This window comes from Cajanus cajan, chromosome 10 (genome assembly GCF_000230855.2).
Source record: "Cajanus cajan strain Asha chromosome 10, NIPB_CcT2T_4, whole genome shotgun sequence".
NCBI classification, from domain to species: domain Eukaryota; kingdom Viridiplantae; phylum Streptophyta; class Magnoliopsida; order Fabales; family Fabaceae; genus Cajanus; species Cajanus cajan.
Genome location: NC_138526.1, coordinates 38232445 through 38250008, shown reverse-complemented (window position 1 = coordinate 38250008; position 17564 = coordinate 38232445).

The window sequence follows — 17564 nt, the reverse complement described above, 5'->3', positions numbered from 1 at the left end:
ATTTGAGTTGTAGAATTATAAAATTATAAGAGTAATTAATTTTTAATATTATTTTTTATTATTTAAAAATTTAAAGATAAAGCAGTTCAAAAATTATATACTTTTATATATAAGTATAGATACATAAAAATTATGTTCAAGACAAATATAACTATTATATATAACAAAATTTATCAATTGAATATTTAACATATTTGTATACTTTAAGATCAAACTCATAACTACTAGTTAAGTTATAACAATTTAACGTCTATTAATTTACACACTTAGTTAATGGTGGATGATTTCAAATCTCAATGTGTATTTCAAATTTGATATATTATGATTTTTAACTTATTAATTAATAAGTTGTTGATCCAAATAAAATTTAGCTTACATTTTTTTTTAAGTAAAGTCTCAAATATAAGTCTTGTTCATAAAAATTTTAAAAAAAAATATTGTTAGAGGAAAGACTCTACTAAAAGTCTTGTTGGTAGATAAAAAAAAAAACACACAATAAAGAGTTAATATCCTATTAATAGTAAAAAGTAGAAAGTTAGGTTCTTCTAAAAATAAAAATAATCATAGTAAAGTTAGTTGATTAAGATGGTGAACCACAAAAATTTGCAACCAATTTAAGTTAGTCTAGAAGTAGGAGCCAAATATTATTTAGTTTAATAAGATTTTACATTTAAACATAATTGCTACATTTGTATAAAAAAAAAAAATATATATATATATATATATATACATATATAACGTAAGCTGTCTAATTTTTAGACAATGGTTCTAAATTATTAACCACGTGAATGTGTAAAAATGTTAATGGAAAGAAATCCAAATTCATAAGTCATAACCTATTTTGACAATTTCAAAAAAGAAAAAAGATGGAGAGAGAAAGATTGATACTAATTAAAATCAAGAGTATAATTTCCAGAATAATTTATAGTCTTTAAGTGAATCGTACTTAAAAGAATAAATTATAATTTTTCTTTGAATCTTAGACATGTTAGCATGTTACTTTGAAAATATTTTGTGCATGTGTTGGGCGAGTTTATACTAATAAATTGATTTAATAACAACAATAATAATAATTTATGAATTGATTTACATTGGGTGTAAATTGGTTAAAGAATATTGGTTAGTTGAAAAGTATGAGAAGAACGTAAAGTGCGCATTTGAGTATGCATAAATTTTTAGTAAACCATATTTGAATTTGGATTCATTATAAAATTAAGAAGGGTGTAAACTTTTCTTACGTACGATTGAAAAAGGTGCATTCAACTTTACCAAATGTGAATGTAAAGTTAAGTGCTACCAACCACAGTAGTCACTGCTCACTAGTTAAAGCCTTTGTCGCTTTTCAAAGGTAATCCAAATTAATCACCATTTTAAATACTCTCATATTAAATAAATAATTCTTAGAATCATATCATTGATGTGAAATATTTGCTAACTTTGTTGTTAAAAAATATAATTAATCACTTTAAGTGAATCTCTTCTTATAATCATGTTTTTTTCTATTTACAAAATTTAAACATGTATATTATTTAAAGGAATTAAGTCTAATATCACTTTAGTTTTGTTATTGATTGAGTTTGAGTGCGTGCACGCATGGATATTTATATAAAACTACACAGAAACTTGTGATATATAACACGCTAAAGTTATTGCAAGAAGTATTCAATGCAAAAAAAAATTACTAGGAAGAAAAAGTTGAGACAACTTTGTATCCCGACCAAGAAAGATAACTTTTTGAGGTACATGATAAAAATTTAAGAGTTTGTGGAAATGGGTGATTTGGGCATGAGTAGTGGTAAAAAGGGTTAGTGAAAGTGCTAATCATAAGTTTAGTTGAAAACATGGTTACCCAATTCTAATGGTTATCCACTCTTTGCCGTCATTCCCAACTATAATAAATGCCAAATCATGATCATAATTTTCAGGTGGAAGAATCTCTTTGCCAAACTATTGGTCTTTGAAGCTAATGATGATCTTTTAAGACCACCTAATTGAATTTCCTTTTTATAATTGCAATTCCCTTTTGTAATTGCAAAAGGGTTATTTCAATTCTAAGTACTGCCCACTTTATTGGTGCAACTATAAATGCTTTGGAACAATTAGAGTGGTTGCAAATTGATGTGGAAAGCATGGTGTTTTGATAATTTTATTGGTTGCGTTTAAATAAAAGATTTGTTTAGTAATGTGTTTGGACTCCCAATAACAACTAACACTTTCATATAAATAATAAAAAAACAATTGTTGATAAGATAATAAAAGGGCTTAAAAGATTATATCATTAACTTCACTTTAACAAGTAAATATATTTTACATAAAACAAGTGAAATATTTGTTTTAATCTTTAAATTTTTCTATCGCTAAAATTTAAAATTATTTTTTATTTATGAAATGAGAAAATTTTTGTTTGATTTTATAAAAAAACAGTTTTCATATTTTAAAATTTGAAATTATTATTTTTAATTTTTTAACATTTATGTTAAAATAGATAAATTATATTTATTTAAATAAAATAAAAGGAAGATATTAATATGACATTGCATGTCCCAAAATTCAATGTCGTTCAATAAAATCAAATTTTGACTTAAAAAAAATGGGGGAAAGGGAGGTACAAATAAAAATTGAGTACAAAACTTTCCTTAAAACTACATTTACTTTGCATCATGATGGAAAAAAGAAACAAAAACAGAAAATGATAAAGACAATGAGATAGATAGCATGGCAAGGCAAGGAGGAAAAGGTGATGAACACAAGTAAGGCAGGTTTGTCTTGTGGTTGTGAGTATTTGACTTTGTGTAGGCATTATTAAAACAAAATTGGGATAGTCCACTAGGTAATGTACAAACCATGAAGTTTACTATGATTGTTCAAAGCTCCATCTTATGTTAGAGACACAAAGTGGACCCAATAGTAGCCGTGCCCATGACTTGGAAAAGGACCCCACCCTACTCGTTACATGTCTCAATGGCACAAGGCAGAGACATAAATTTGAGGCATGAATGATTATTTGGAAAAACTGTTCATTATTAAATGGGCAGAGACAGCTATTGTGAGGTGGGGCATGGCATGGCATGGGAAAGAGAAGATGATCACATTCACATTCATCACCATGTATGTCCATCTCCTTTTCTTGGAAGGATTGGTTTGGCTCACATCTTTGTGTCCTTATTGGGTTCTCACCATTGGGACTTCTCATTGTTTAGTCACTTCTTGGTGATTTTGTTGTCTAGTCACTCCTATATTCCTATCCATTGAACATCCAGTTTATTCAATTTTCAGATCCGGGGATTCGGCAAATATCAAATCCCATGTTATTGATCATTTGAGTAATTACAATATATTGGTTCTATGAGTTTATTATATTGTAAATTTGAATTCTTATTTTAAATAAATACATGTAAATTACCAAAAAAGTTAATCAAACTCCAAGCGTGTGGTTCAGCGGTAGGGGTTGATCCACACTTAAGCAAGGTCAGGGGTTCGAATCAGCGAAGAGATTAGTCACTGCTGTTAGCGGTGGATACTCTAGGGACGAACCAAAAAAAAAAAAACAAGTTAATCAACTATTTCAAGTTATAGTAGTTTCACATTTAAATTTTATATATAATCACATTAAATATTTATAAGAAAGAGTTTTATTCTTTAAAATATAATGAGCATAATTTAAGATTTTTAAATAAAAATATTATTAGGACTTTGTTTATGTTTTATATTATTTTAATTTATCTTGTTTATCTTTATTTTAATTTTAAAAATAATAGTTAAAAATAATTTTTTAATGCAACATTAACTACCTACTTTTCCATTTATATCCTTAAAAAAATGTGTAGAATATAAATTTTGTTTTGCGTCATTTTTAATAAAAAAATAATCATAAAAATAATTTTATAAAATTATTATTCTCTTTCATTTATTTATTAATTATATATATATATATACAAAAAGAAATTAAAAACAGATAGTTATTATAAGTTAATGGGAATATTTAATTATAAATTGTTACACATAACAGATTGCTAACTTCTTTAAAAGTAAGGCATTTCTTAATTAATTCACCCTACAATTTAATTCCGTTTCTTGTTGGTAGGATAACGGAATTGAATTGTCTTGTATTTTGTAAATTCAAGCAAGAATTGGTGATGTGTAAGGTGTTGGAAGTGATTTTCTGATGACATGTTGAATTATACAAAAAGGAATTAATTATGGCAAATTTCATCATTTCATGTCTTTCTAAGCCTTTTGGACAAAAGAAAGGGTACATGTGAGGGGCTATTCTTAGCTTACGGGTCGCCCAGTTATCTAGGGTAAAGGGTACTCGATCGGAAACAAAAATCAGTTATGAGGGGACACATCACCTCCTAAGTATTTTTATATTTACGAGAAAGATCGAGACACTTCGTGTTAGGGATGATAATAGGACCGGTCAAATATGAGTTTTATGATATCCGTTTCCGTCTCTACAACTCAAATTCATCTCTTATCTGTACTCGTACTTATCAGGTATATTATTTTCGTCCACATTCTCGTCCCCGTCAGGTATCAAGTGTACCTGTATTCCTATCCATAATTTTTTTTTTGTAAAAAATATACAATATTTCTAAATTATTTTTATATTAAATTACAATTATAGTTAGTCTGTTTCTCTATCTCATATTTTAATCAAGAGACTTCTTAATAATTAAACAACTATAAATATTTCACATTATAATAAATAATTACACATGATAAAATATTAAAATTCTTTAACACAATTAAATCGGGGTGGGTATAAAACCGGGAACTGGAATGGGAACGATACGGGGCGAATAAGTATATACTCATACCCATATCCGGTTTAATATATCAGGTTTTACCTGTACCCTTACCCGTATCCAGTCAAATAGTATATTTCCTATCAAAATCGGGACGGGTTCGGGTACTACCCAACAATACGAATTTATTTGTCATCCATACTTCATGTCTTACACACAGGTAGATATTATATTATATCTAAAGAGTATAATAGTCCACTAAAAAAGTGGAGATGAAAATATATTCTCTGTATAAATTTTTTATTAAATATAAATATAATTTTTTTTTAACTTTTACGTCAAATATAATTATTTGTATATTTTTCTAATTTAATTTCACAAAATTTCCCTTAATAGTGAAAACGGGAAACAAGTTATGTAGGTAGGGCGGGGTGCCCCAAAACCGAAAACGACGTTTCAAGGGAATTGTTAAGCCAAAACGATCAAAGAATATTTTGCGTTTTATAATATCTTATTAATTAAAAAATGGTGAGAATATGATTGGAGGATGAATGCGGACCGTAGGATGATGGGACAATCAGAGGGATGAGCGCGTTAAGAGGAAAAGTGGGACCCTCTAACTGTACTAAAGGTTGATTTTACGGTGCGAGTGATTGCATTGTAACTGCGTCAACCGAAAGAATAAGAAATAAGAAATGTGAAGTGAAAAGGCAACGACTCGAATGACCCAAACGACCCTCACTTGAGTCACTTCACTTTTTTTATCTGCAAACGCACGCTCCTCTTTAAGCACGTGACTTCACGCGTGCCTCGTAACTCATAACGTGCTTTTTTTTTATATATATAAAATATTTATCAATAATATGAAAAAACAAATACATATGTTTAAATAAAAAATAGATGAAACCCCAAGCGTGTGGTTCAGCGGTAAGGATTTATCCACGCTTAAGCAAGGTCAGGTAGGGATTGATCCACGCTTAAGCAAGGTCAGGGGTTCGAATCCTGCCATATGTATGCAGCTGCGTTAGATCTTGGAGTCAGTTATCCCACCCTTTTAGGTGTCTCCTTCGTTTACTCCAGGAACGGAAAAAAAAAAAAGGTGTACTCGTAATATACTTTTAAATTAAAAGTTATTATAAAATAATTAAGTTTATAATTATTTTTAAAATTTAAATACTATTTAATATTTCGTAGAAGGTAAATCAAGGTTTTGAATAGTTTTTGAAATTTATAAACAAATTATAAATTTAATTTATTCAATAAATTTTTTTAATTTAATGATTAGATGTATATATTGAATTACTGAATGAAGTACTCATGTCAAAAAATTATTTTTAGAGTAATTTAATTGATTCATATAATGATTTGTTATATATGAAAATTTTTAACTTTTTAATAATTATATTAATGGTCTTTTTTCTTCTTTTTTTTACAGTACGCGATTTTTCACACGTATAAAAATTAAACTAATGTTTTTATATGATTAGTATAATAAAACATTTTGGCATTTTTTTTATAAAAACAATTGTCTCTCATTCTTTTCTCACTTTTAATTAATAATTCTTGTTTTTTTAAGGAGATGGGAAGTTTTAATTTGTATCAACGGCACATCACAAATTTCTGTAGTTATGGAAACATGGTTTATTTTTAAAGTTTAACCCTGACAATAATTACAAGTGATAATAATATTTTAAAAGAAGGGTATTTGTTTGAAAAAAAAATACAAATGTATATAATTTAGTATTTTTAGTAAAATGTGAATTATTTTTAAAATTTAAATTATATATAATGTCAATGCAAAACATTTTTAAGTAAATATCTAAAAAAAATTTACAGTTTATTGCATCCTTTTTCTCTTTTTTTTTTATTTATTTATAAATTAATGTATCTAGTTGAAAGTTAAAGATTAATTTATCGAGACACTAAGATATATTTAAAGAGTTAATCATTCTCAATAAATTAATATTTTTATGCACATTAAAGTAAACCCTTAACTATGTGTTTGTCGCAATATGTTGGTTATCATCACATCCTATATATTGCATGATATTTTATTCAAGACCGAGTTTCATTTAATAATTATTGTGATTTATGAATTTTTTTGTGAGTAACATAAATACAGGTAAATTATTTTTTTGTAATGACTTGTCATAGTTTCAATACCTTATAAAATCTATAATTAGCAACAAAAACAACTACTACCTAAGGTTATCATATGATGAGTTCCTAGATGTACTAGTCATAATATATACATGTATAGAAAATTTGCACCAACATTTGAAACACTAAACACACACACATGTGTGTGTGTGCGTGTGTAGTATTCCAAAATAAATGATTATAATGTAACATAAGTTGTTGATCAAACAATTACAACAAAAGGCTATATAGAAGTAGCCCTCCAGCTACGTTACTATCTATCAACGTGACCTCAAAATAAGTGTCAACAATAACCTATCCATGCTCTACTTCGATATCAAGTATGATCATTGCAGTCTAACTACATGAAAACATATAAGAATAAACTAAAGTTTAAAGAATCAATGTAATTAGTATGGAAGTAAAAACAATTTGCACTATTGGCATAAAAACCCAATTTACTGTAACACAATATCAACTTACAACTTTCAACATAATATAACTTGTTTTCAACTTGAACAACACAATATCACACCTTAATTTGCAACAAAACAACACATCTTGTAAAAAGTCAAAATCGCTTATGAACAACACAACTCAATCAACACATCACATGCATAACACAACAACTATATGTGTCGTCACGCATTTCAACTAAGACATATCTGACAACATGGGTGAGTAATCTAAGTGGTTTGACTCTATCAAACCAATAACCCGATCTTTTCAATCTAGCTAGATCAATAACCAATTAGGATACCAATACCTAACAACATAATTTCTCAGATATCGCCACTTAAAATAGGAAACCTAGTATTACTATTCAGATATAACATTTTGGGTGTGAGTCTACCATGACATTAACTAGTGTAACTAAGCCACTTACGATGTAGGTCTATCGATTATCCTCTAAATACTACACCCTTCTGATATCTTGTTAAGGACTTTCATCCCCAACCTTGTACTTCACTCAAAGTTTGGTTGTTTTTTACACATATGCTTCGACTTGTTCCTCATACCACGTTAACTAAGGTCCTAAAGGAGACACAACTTTCCACTTCAAAGGTCAACTTCCATAAAAGGGTTTTCAACATAAATTGGGCTTTCAAAACTTCACAACAAAATATTCACACAATGACACATGCAATTTTAAAACAAACTCTCATATAATCTTAGTTTGATCAACACAACTTTCAATACCATGTATAAATTCCTAAAGCATTCTCAATATTTATCATCTCAACAACACAACAACCTCATGGATAAAACATCTTCAACATAGCTACACAACTACACCACATATGACTTAACTCAATCAACTTTCAACTTGCAACCATTAATCATCTCTAAATATCATCCTATACCAATGTATATAGAATAAACAACACATAAAACTTAAATCATGCAATAAATAAATTCATTCTACTTATGTTCACAATTTTTGAAATTAAATAACTAATTTTCATTTAGCAACCAGCACCCGACGTCACACAACCAATACCCAACGCCATCAAGGCAAGGGATTTTTTGGCTCATCCATGCTCGACACTACACAACCAGCACCCAATGTGGATTAGGGAAAGACCCTTGGGACTTCATGTTCGACGTGGTGAAGTTTCATGCCTAGTCCTAAGCTAAGCCGAGACAATTCTCTCTTCTCATGTCCGACGCCACCAATCCTATGCCCCGTGTGAGCAAGAAAGAGGGCTTTATGTTGAAATTGCGCTCAATGCCTTGAAAGCACACCCGATGTGATGAGCATTCTACACCAATGTAAAACACAAAATCACCTCAAAGCCCTTGAAAATTAGCAATTCCACAACATGCAACACCCAATGACTCGCATACATACTTCATACATCTTTGTTCCGGTATGCCTAAAAGTCCCACATCGCTAAGGAGTCGAGGCTAAGGGTAGTTTACAAACACTCTTCCCCCTTAACCCACCGAGGTGCCTTTTCAAGGACAAAACCGTGACGGCCCAACGAGCGCCAAAGCGGATAATACCTCGGATGCGGTGACCCTAACGATGACAGCGGACTTACGGTAGGAACATTGACGCTAGAAGGAGGGCCCAGGCCACTCTCGCCCCTTAGCATCGACTGGGGGGCTTGTTCCGGTATGCCTAAAAGTCCCACATCGCTTAGGAGTCGAGGCTAAGGGTAGTTTACAAACACTCTTCCTCCTTAACCCACCGAGGCGCCTTTTCAAGGACAAAACCGTGACGGCCCAACGAGCGCCAAAGCGGACAATACCTCGGATGCGGTGACCCTAACGATGACAACGGACTTACGGTATGAACATTATGACACATGGCATCTCGACAGGCAGATGTACGCGAAGGGCCACAGCCACTTGACGAGCTCGGACTTAACTCCTCGACCTACGGTCTTCGGAGCTCGGGGGGCTAATGTACTATCCGTACTGCCATGCCGAGCTCGAGCTCGGTATCACAACGTGGAATAACCTCGGGCACGCACTGGGAGATCTTGGCCTAAGCGAGATCCGCAATCCAATCAGATCATAACTAATCTCGGAGATCTCGCTCCAGATGAGATCTGCAATCTAATCAGATCATAACTGATCTCGGGAATCTCGCTCCAGACGAGATCTACTATCTAATAAGATCATAACAGATCTCAGGCCCAAGGCCCAACACAACCCTAATTCACACAAAGGTATGTGCATTATTTATACGAGACTCATACTCCCACAAACACTAACTTTAACATCGGAGTCTCTTTCGCAGGTACCACCCCCATCTTGGAACACCAGCGTACCCGTGAAGGAGGCTCACCGATCTTACCCGGCGAATCACCTCTACGGCAGATTTCCGGTAAGAACAATCTTAATTTTAGTCTCATTCCCAACATGTAACACATCATTTGATCAATTCATCAATTGATATCAAGATACATCTAAGAAACCAAAACCCTAGTTCCAACATTTTAACCAACTCAAAATCAACCAACACAACTATGAATTTCATAGATTCAAAACAACATTAAACTCTTGAATCACTGAACCACTCAACAATTCAACCAAACACAAGAATCTAGCTTCATTTGCCTATTGGTCGAGCTAAACTAAGGTAAAAGAAGAAGAAATGAGTTTTGTACGTCTTAACAACATAGATGCACGACTCCAAGGATGTGAGTTAACACCTAACAACTGATCTCATTGGTTCAGAGAGCCTAAAAGAAGAAGAATAAGTTAGGGTCTCAAAGTCTCTCTCTCTCTCTCTCTCTCTCTCTATATATATATATATATATATATATATATATATATATAGGATCCTCTCTCTAAAATTTTTGAAGAACGAAACTTATGAAATTCAATTCTAAACAGAAACCTTATATATTTTCCTCCTCAGGGTCAAATTGAACATTTGTCTAAAAGAATCCCCAAAACTACCTAAACTCACAAGGAATCATCGAATTCAAAGATTCCTCTACACAAAACAACGATTTAACACAAAAACATATAATTAATGAAATTTGCAGCAATACTTTACGACTTAAAGTGCTATAGTTTCACTTGACAAATTTTACGATTTGTTACTATTTACCAATGTCTACGTTATTGAAAAATATAATATCTAATAGTTTGATGTATATACACAATAAATATTTCTTACAATTTGTTAGAATACATGTAGAATGGAAAATTTTCACAAGTATAAAAGTCTCATTTTATTTATATGTATTTACTTGATTCTTTAACTATTTTTTTTTGTCTCTATCTTTTTAAGACCTTTTTATTATAATTTTTTTTACACAAATTTAATAAATATTCTTATTTATACTCTACTTTTTTATATCTTTTTCTCACATGTACACATTATTTATTGAATGCATAATTAACTACTTATGAGTATGAGTGTGTTTGATCATTCTTTTAAAATATTAAAATATATATTTTCACATTTTAGTGCATGAAATATAAAAGTAACTGTTCTTACCGGAATTTGACCATAGGGGTGATTCGTCCAGTAAGATCGGTGAGCCTCTTTTGCTTGATGTATTGGTGCTCCAAGATGGGGGAGGTACCTGCAAAAGAGACTCTGATGCCAAAGTTAGTGTTTGTGGGAGTATGAATCTCGTATAAGTAATGCACGTACCTTAGTGTGAATTAGGGTTGCTTTGGGCCTTGGGCCTGAGATAAGATATGATAAGATCTTGAGATAAGATATGATAAGATCTTGAGATAAGATATGATAAGATCTTGAGATAAGATATGATAAGATTAGATAAGGGATCTCGTATGGAGCGAGATCCCTTGAGATCAGTTATGATCTACTTAAATGCCGAGCTGATGTCGCGTAGCGCGTGCTCGAGGTCATCTTGCGTTGTGATGTCGAGCTCGGAGCTCGGCTTCACAGCACGAACAGTACACTAGCCCCCCGAGCTCCGAAGACCATAGGTCGAGGAGTTAAGACTGAGCTCGTTGGAGGGGAGTGACCTTTTGCGCATGCTTGCCTGTGAAGATGCCTTGTGTTGCAACTGTCGCCTCGTTCTCGAGAACGTGTAGGCGGCATGGTAACAAGATTGTATTTTTATCTGTTTCATGACGTGTCCTCTTTGGGCCAATGTGGTATTCCGATGTCCATGTTTCATGGCCGAGCTGAGGAACTCGGCAATGATGGGTTTACTGCTTGGTCAGGCTGGTAAATCTTTGATTGAGCCAATGGATTGGTGAGGGACAAGTCGGCAACTTGGCTGGCCAGTACACTTGCCCCCCAAGCACCGAGTGATGTAAGAGCGAAGGGGCTTCTGAGGAGCTCCCAAATTTGTTGTTTGAAGGTTCGAGCTCGACCTTGTTAAGTAGATGTCATATCAAGGTTCGGACTCGACCTTGGCATATCAAGGTTCGAACTCGACCTTGGTTAAGAAAATGTGATCTCGAGGTTCAGACTCGACCTCGGCATAACAAGGTTCGAACTCGACCTTGGTTAAGAAAATGTGAGTTCGAGGTTCGGACTTGACCTCGGCATATCAAGGTTCGAACTCGACATTGGTTAAGAAAATGTGATCTCGAGGTTCGGACTCGACCTCGGCATATCAAGGTTCGAACTCGACCTTGACATATCAAGGTTCGAACTTGAACCTTGGTTAAGAAAATGTGATCTCGAGGTTCGGACTCGACCTCGGCATATCAAGGTTCGAACTCGACCTTGGTTAATAAAATGTGATCTCAAGGTTCGGACCCGACCTTGGCATATCAAGGTTCGAACTCGACCTTGGTTAATAAAATGTGATCTCACGGTTCGGACCCGACCTTGGCATATCAAGGTTCGAACTCGACCTTGGTTAATAAAATGTGATCTCACGGTTCGGACCCGACCTTGGCATATCAAGGCTCGAACTTGAACCAAGTTTGAGCCTTGGTTAAGAAAATGTGATCTCGAGGTTCGAACTCGACCTTGGTTAATAAAATGTGATCTCAAGGTTCGGACCCGACCTTGGCATATCAAGGTTCGAACTCGACCTTGGTTAAGAAAATGTGATCTCGAGGTTCGGACTCGACCTCGGATGAGAGTATTGAGGTTCGTATTCGACCTCAAACTAAAGTTGGATAAACTTTTAACGAGGTTCGGATTCGACCTCGGATGAGAGTATTGAGGTTCGTATTCGACCTCAAACTAAAGTTGGATGAACTCTTAACGAGGTTCAGATTCGACCTCGGATGAGAGTATTGAGGTTCGTATTCGACCTAAAGTTAGATGAACTTTAATGAGGTTCGAATTCGACCTCGGATAAGAGTATTTAAGGTTCGTGCTCGACCTTACAATTTCAACGAGGTTCGGACTCGACATCGGATAAGAGTATTTAAGGTTTGTGCTCGACCTTACAATTTCAACGAGGTTCGGACTCGACCTCGGATAAGAGTATTTAAGGTTCGTGCTCGACCTTATAATTTCAACGAGGTTCGGACTCGACCTCGGATAAGAGTATTTAAGGTTCGTGCTCGACCTTACCATTTCAACGAGGTTCGGACTCGACCTTGGATAAGAGTATTTAAGGTTCGTGCTCGACCTTACAATTTCAACGAGGTTCGGACTCGACCTCGGATAAGAGTATTTAAGGTTCGTGCTCGACCTTACAATTTCAACGAGGTTCGAATTCGACCTCGGATAAGAGTATTTAAGGTTCATGCTCGACCTTATAATTTCAACGAGGTTCGGACTCGACCTCGGATAAGAGTATTTAAGGTTCGTGCTCGACCTTACAATTTCAACGAGGTTCGGACTCGACCTTGGATAAGAGTATTTAAGGTTCGTGCTCGACCTTACAATTTCAACGAGGTTCGGACTCGACCTCGGATAAGAGTATTTAAGGTTCGTGCTCGACCTTATAATTTCAACGAGGTTCGGACTCGACCTCGGATAAGAGTATTTAAGGTTCGTGCTCGACCTTATAATTTCAACGAGGTTCGGACTCGACCTCGGATAAAAGTACTTAAGGTTCGTGCTCGACCTTACAATTTCAACGAGGTTCGAATTCGACCTCGGATAAGAGTATTTAAGGTTCGTGCTCGATCTTATAATTTCAACGAGGTTCAGACTCGACCTCGGATAAGAGTATTTAAGGTTCGTGCTCGACCTTACAATTTCAACGAGGTTCGGACTCGACCTTGGATAAGAGTATTTAAGGTTCGTGCTCGACCTTACAATTTCAACGAGGTTCGGACTTGACCTCGGATAAGAGTATTTAAGGTTCGTGCTCGACCTTATAATTTCAACGAGGTTCGGACTCGACCTCGGATAAGAGAATTTAAGGTTCGTGCTCGACCTTATAATTTCAACGAGGTTCGGACTCGACCTCGGATAAGAGTATTTAAGGTTCGTGCTCGACCTTACAATTTCAATGAGGTTCGGACTCGACCTTGGATAAGAGTATTTAAGGTTCGTGCTCGACCTTACAATTTCAACGAGGTTCGGACTCGACCTCGGATAAGAGTATTTAAGGTTCGTGCTCGATCTTACAATTTCAAGGAGGTTCGGACTCGACCTCGGATAAGAGTATTTAAGGTTCGTGCTCGACCTTATAATTTCAACGAGGTTCGGACTCGACCTCGGATAAGAGTATTTAAGGTTCGTGCTCGACCTTACAATTTCAACGAGGTTCGGACTCGACCTCATATAAGAGTATTTAAGGTTCGTGCTCGACCTTATAATTTCAACGAGGTTCGGGCTCGACCTCGGATAAGAGTATTTAAGGTTCGTGCTCGACCTTACAATTTCAACGAGGTTCGGACTCGACCTCGGATAAGAGTATTTAAGGTTCGTGCTCGACCTTACAATTTCAACGACGTTCGGACTCGACCTCGGATAAGAGTATTTAAGGTTCGTGCTCGACCTTACAATTTCAACGAGGTTCGGACTCGACCTCGGATAAGAGTATTTAAGGTTCGTGCTCGACCTTACAATTTCAACGAGGTTCGGACTCGACCTCGGATAAGAGTATTTAAGGTTCGTGCTCGACCTTACAATTTCAACGAGGTTACTCGACCTCGGATAAGAGTATTTAAGGTTCGTGCTCGACCTTACAATTTCAACGAGGTTCGGACTCGACCTCGGATAAGAGTATTTAAGGTTCGTGCTCGACCTTATAATTTCAACGAGGTTCGTATTCGACCTCGGCAAGTCGTCATGGTTAATGTGCTAATATAAAAAATGTATGGGAGTGGAGTTGCTTTATTGATTTATTTCTTAGGTGTGCCTCGTTAAAACCTTCCTTGGCCAAAAACCCTTTTCTTTAGTGGGAAAAAAAGGCTGAGGAGGAAAAAGATCACCTGAATTTACAAGTTAAGAGAAGTAAAATTTGAGGTGGGTGGAATTCCAGGTTCCAAATTTTCCTTTGTAAGGGTCTATTCTTGCCTCCCTCACCCCACCAAACAAGGTCGCCAACTTTAGATGTTTGTGGCCTGACCTTGGTCTTGCTTTCCTTATGGTTTGTCGCGAACCTGGTTACGAAAAGCAGAGTGCTCTTCCATTTGAATGTACCCTGCAGCTCGGGCACGAAGTTCGTCCATATCAAGAGGAGATCGTCGACACAGGCTGTCCACAAAAGGTCCAGGCTTGAGCGCCATGAGCATGGCGTGTAGGGCGACCTCGGGATATTGCTAAAGCGTTCCATGAACGCCCTCAGTGATTCGTCATCGCTCTGTCTGAGGCTGGCCAGAGCAGCTGACGTTATGTGATGAGGCCGACTTGTCGCATACTGCGCTGTGAACTGTCTGACCAGGGTGCCGAAGCTGTCAATTGACTCGGCGGGTAGCTGGGTATACCAGTTGAGTGCGGCCCCCTTGAGCGAGGTTGGAAAAACCCTGCTCAGTATAGCATCCTCATTAGTATAGAGGTTTACCTAGGTGGTGTATAGATCGATATGCTCGTCCGGGTCGGTTGTGTCGTCGTAGCGGTCGAGGTGGAAGGGCTTCCACCCAAAGGGGAGAGGTGTCTCCATGATACCGTCCACGAAAGGATGGCGGCGGAAGGTCGTCTGATTCCCCGTGCCGTGGGCGGGGGCTTTGCTGACGTCGTGCGTCGACCTGTTCGTCGGCGCGTGAGACCGATGTGTGGGAGGCTTGGGAGTCGGTGCCCTAGCCGCTGTTGGCGGTTGTGAAACTGAGTGCCTTTCGTCCTTATTCAGGTTACTCTGCGGAGGGGGTTGATTTGAGGGACGCCGAGGGAGTTGGGTGCGAATGCGCTCGTTCTCGGCGCGTAGTGCCGCTAGGTCGGCTTCATTAGCGGTACGCATTGCCGCTAGATCAGTTTCGTGCTTGGCACGCATGCTTTGTAGGTCGGCGGCGTGTTGTTTCCGCATCTGTTCGACCTGGTCGATCAGCCTCCTCAATGTTGTTGCATCACTATCCATGGTAGTTGAGCGATCTAGGTCGTCTGTTGCGCGTCTGTTATGGCTTCTAGTGAAAACTATAAGAATGGCCGATAAGAGCTGGTCTTGATCGGCCCCACGGTGGGCGCCAAATGTTCTTACCGAAATTTGACCATAGGGGTGATCCGTCCAGTAAGATCGGTGAGCCTCCTTTGCTTGATGTATTGGTGCTCCAAGATGGGGGAGGTACCTGCAAAAGAGACTCCGATGCCAAAGTTAGTGTTTGTGGGAGTATGAATCTCGTATAAGTAATGCACGTACCTTAATGTGAATTAGGGTTGCTTTGGGCCTTGGGCCTGAGATAAGATATGATAAGATCTTGAGATAAGATATGATAAGATCTTGAGATAAGATATGATAAGATTAGATAAGGGATCTCGTCTGGAGTGAGATCCCTTGAGATCAGTTATGATTTACTTAAATGCCGAGCTGACGTCGCGTAGCGCCTGCTCGAGGTCATCTTGCATTGTGATGTCAAGCTCGGAGCTCGGCTTCACAGCATGGACAGTACAGTAACAAATTATTACTTTAAAATAAAAATGAGTTAAATTAAACTTATATTTTATTCACAAAACTATTATCTTAAAATAAAAATGAGTTAAATTCAACTTTTATTCAAATACATGTTATACTTACATATACAATAGCTATACATAGAAACAACATAGCTCGACCCCAGTGGTATATAGAAAATAAGTTGCATATGTCAAATTTTAACAGGACATTTGTCTCCTATTAACAATCTAGGTCGTGTTCCTCTTTGTCTCGCGATGAGTTGAGTCTTGAAAATTCCAAAAACAGGTCACAATTGTGTCTTTGTCTTTGACTTTTCAAGCTGAATAATGCACATGAGATGTCAGATTTCTGGTTAATCTGAAATTATTACCTTTTTATAGTTTGAAAATAAAAATAAAAGTACATATAATAATAAGAATACAGTGATGAACGTGAAAAAAGAGCCCTAACGATTGAGAAAACGTCACATGAATCAGCTACTCAAAACTCAAAAGAATCCTACAACGCTTTATTCTTCAAAATTAAATATTTAGAAATTTTTAAATGTATTTATTTAAAAACAATTATTTCGTTCTAAAAAAACAATTATTTCACGATGACAATAGAGATCAAAAATTAATGCTCGGATACAAATGCTTATAACTTCATTAAGCATATTATTTATAGTTCTATACACCGAAAAAATATTATTTACAGTACAAATTCAATTCATCAAACATATTATTTATAGTTCAAATTCAATTCATATACCTTAATCTCGAATACCTTAAAAAAACCAATGTTTAAAATATACAAACCGTAAATTAAGGATCAAAATTACATAAAAATTGAGGATGGATATTTTTTTAAGGAAAGGATGAAGATTTTTTTTAGGACTAAAAGATGAACATCTCACCTCTTCCTATAATGCAAAATGGAAATCTTGTATAATTATTTTAAAAAGAGATATGGGGAGGATCTCACCCTGAATTTAATTTTTATATTTGCATCAAAAGGTTTCACGATAAACAATAAATTATTGAGAGTAGTTTCTATGTTTTTTTTTATTTGTAAGAATTACTGCATTCACGATAATAAAGTTCAAGCATGTACTCAAAATTTTATCAATAGGCTGACTCTAATTGTTTAAAGTAGTTTTTATATTGATTACTTAATTTGATGCAAAATATTTTTTATAGAATCGAATTCGTTATCAAGGAAATTTACAATAAGATTAAATATAATTATATTTTTAGTTTTTTATCTTATTTATTATATTTATTTTAGT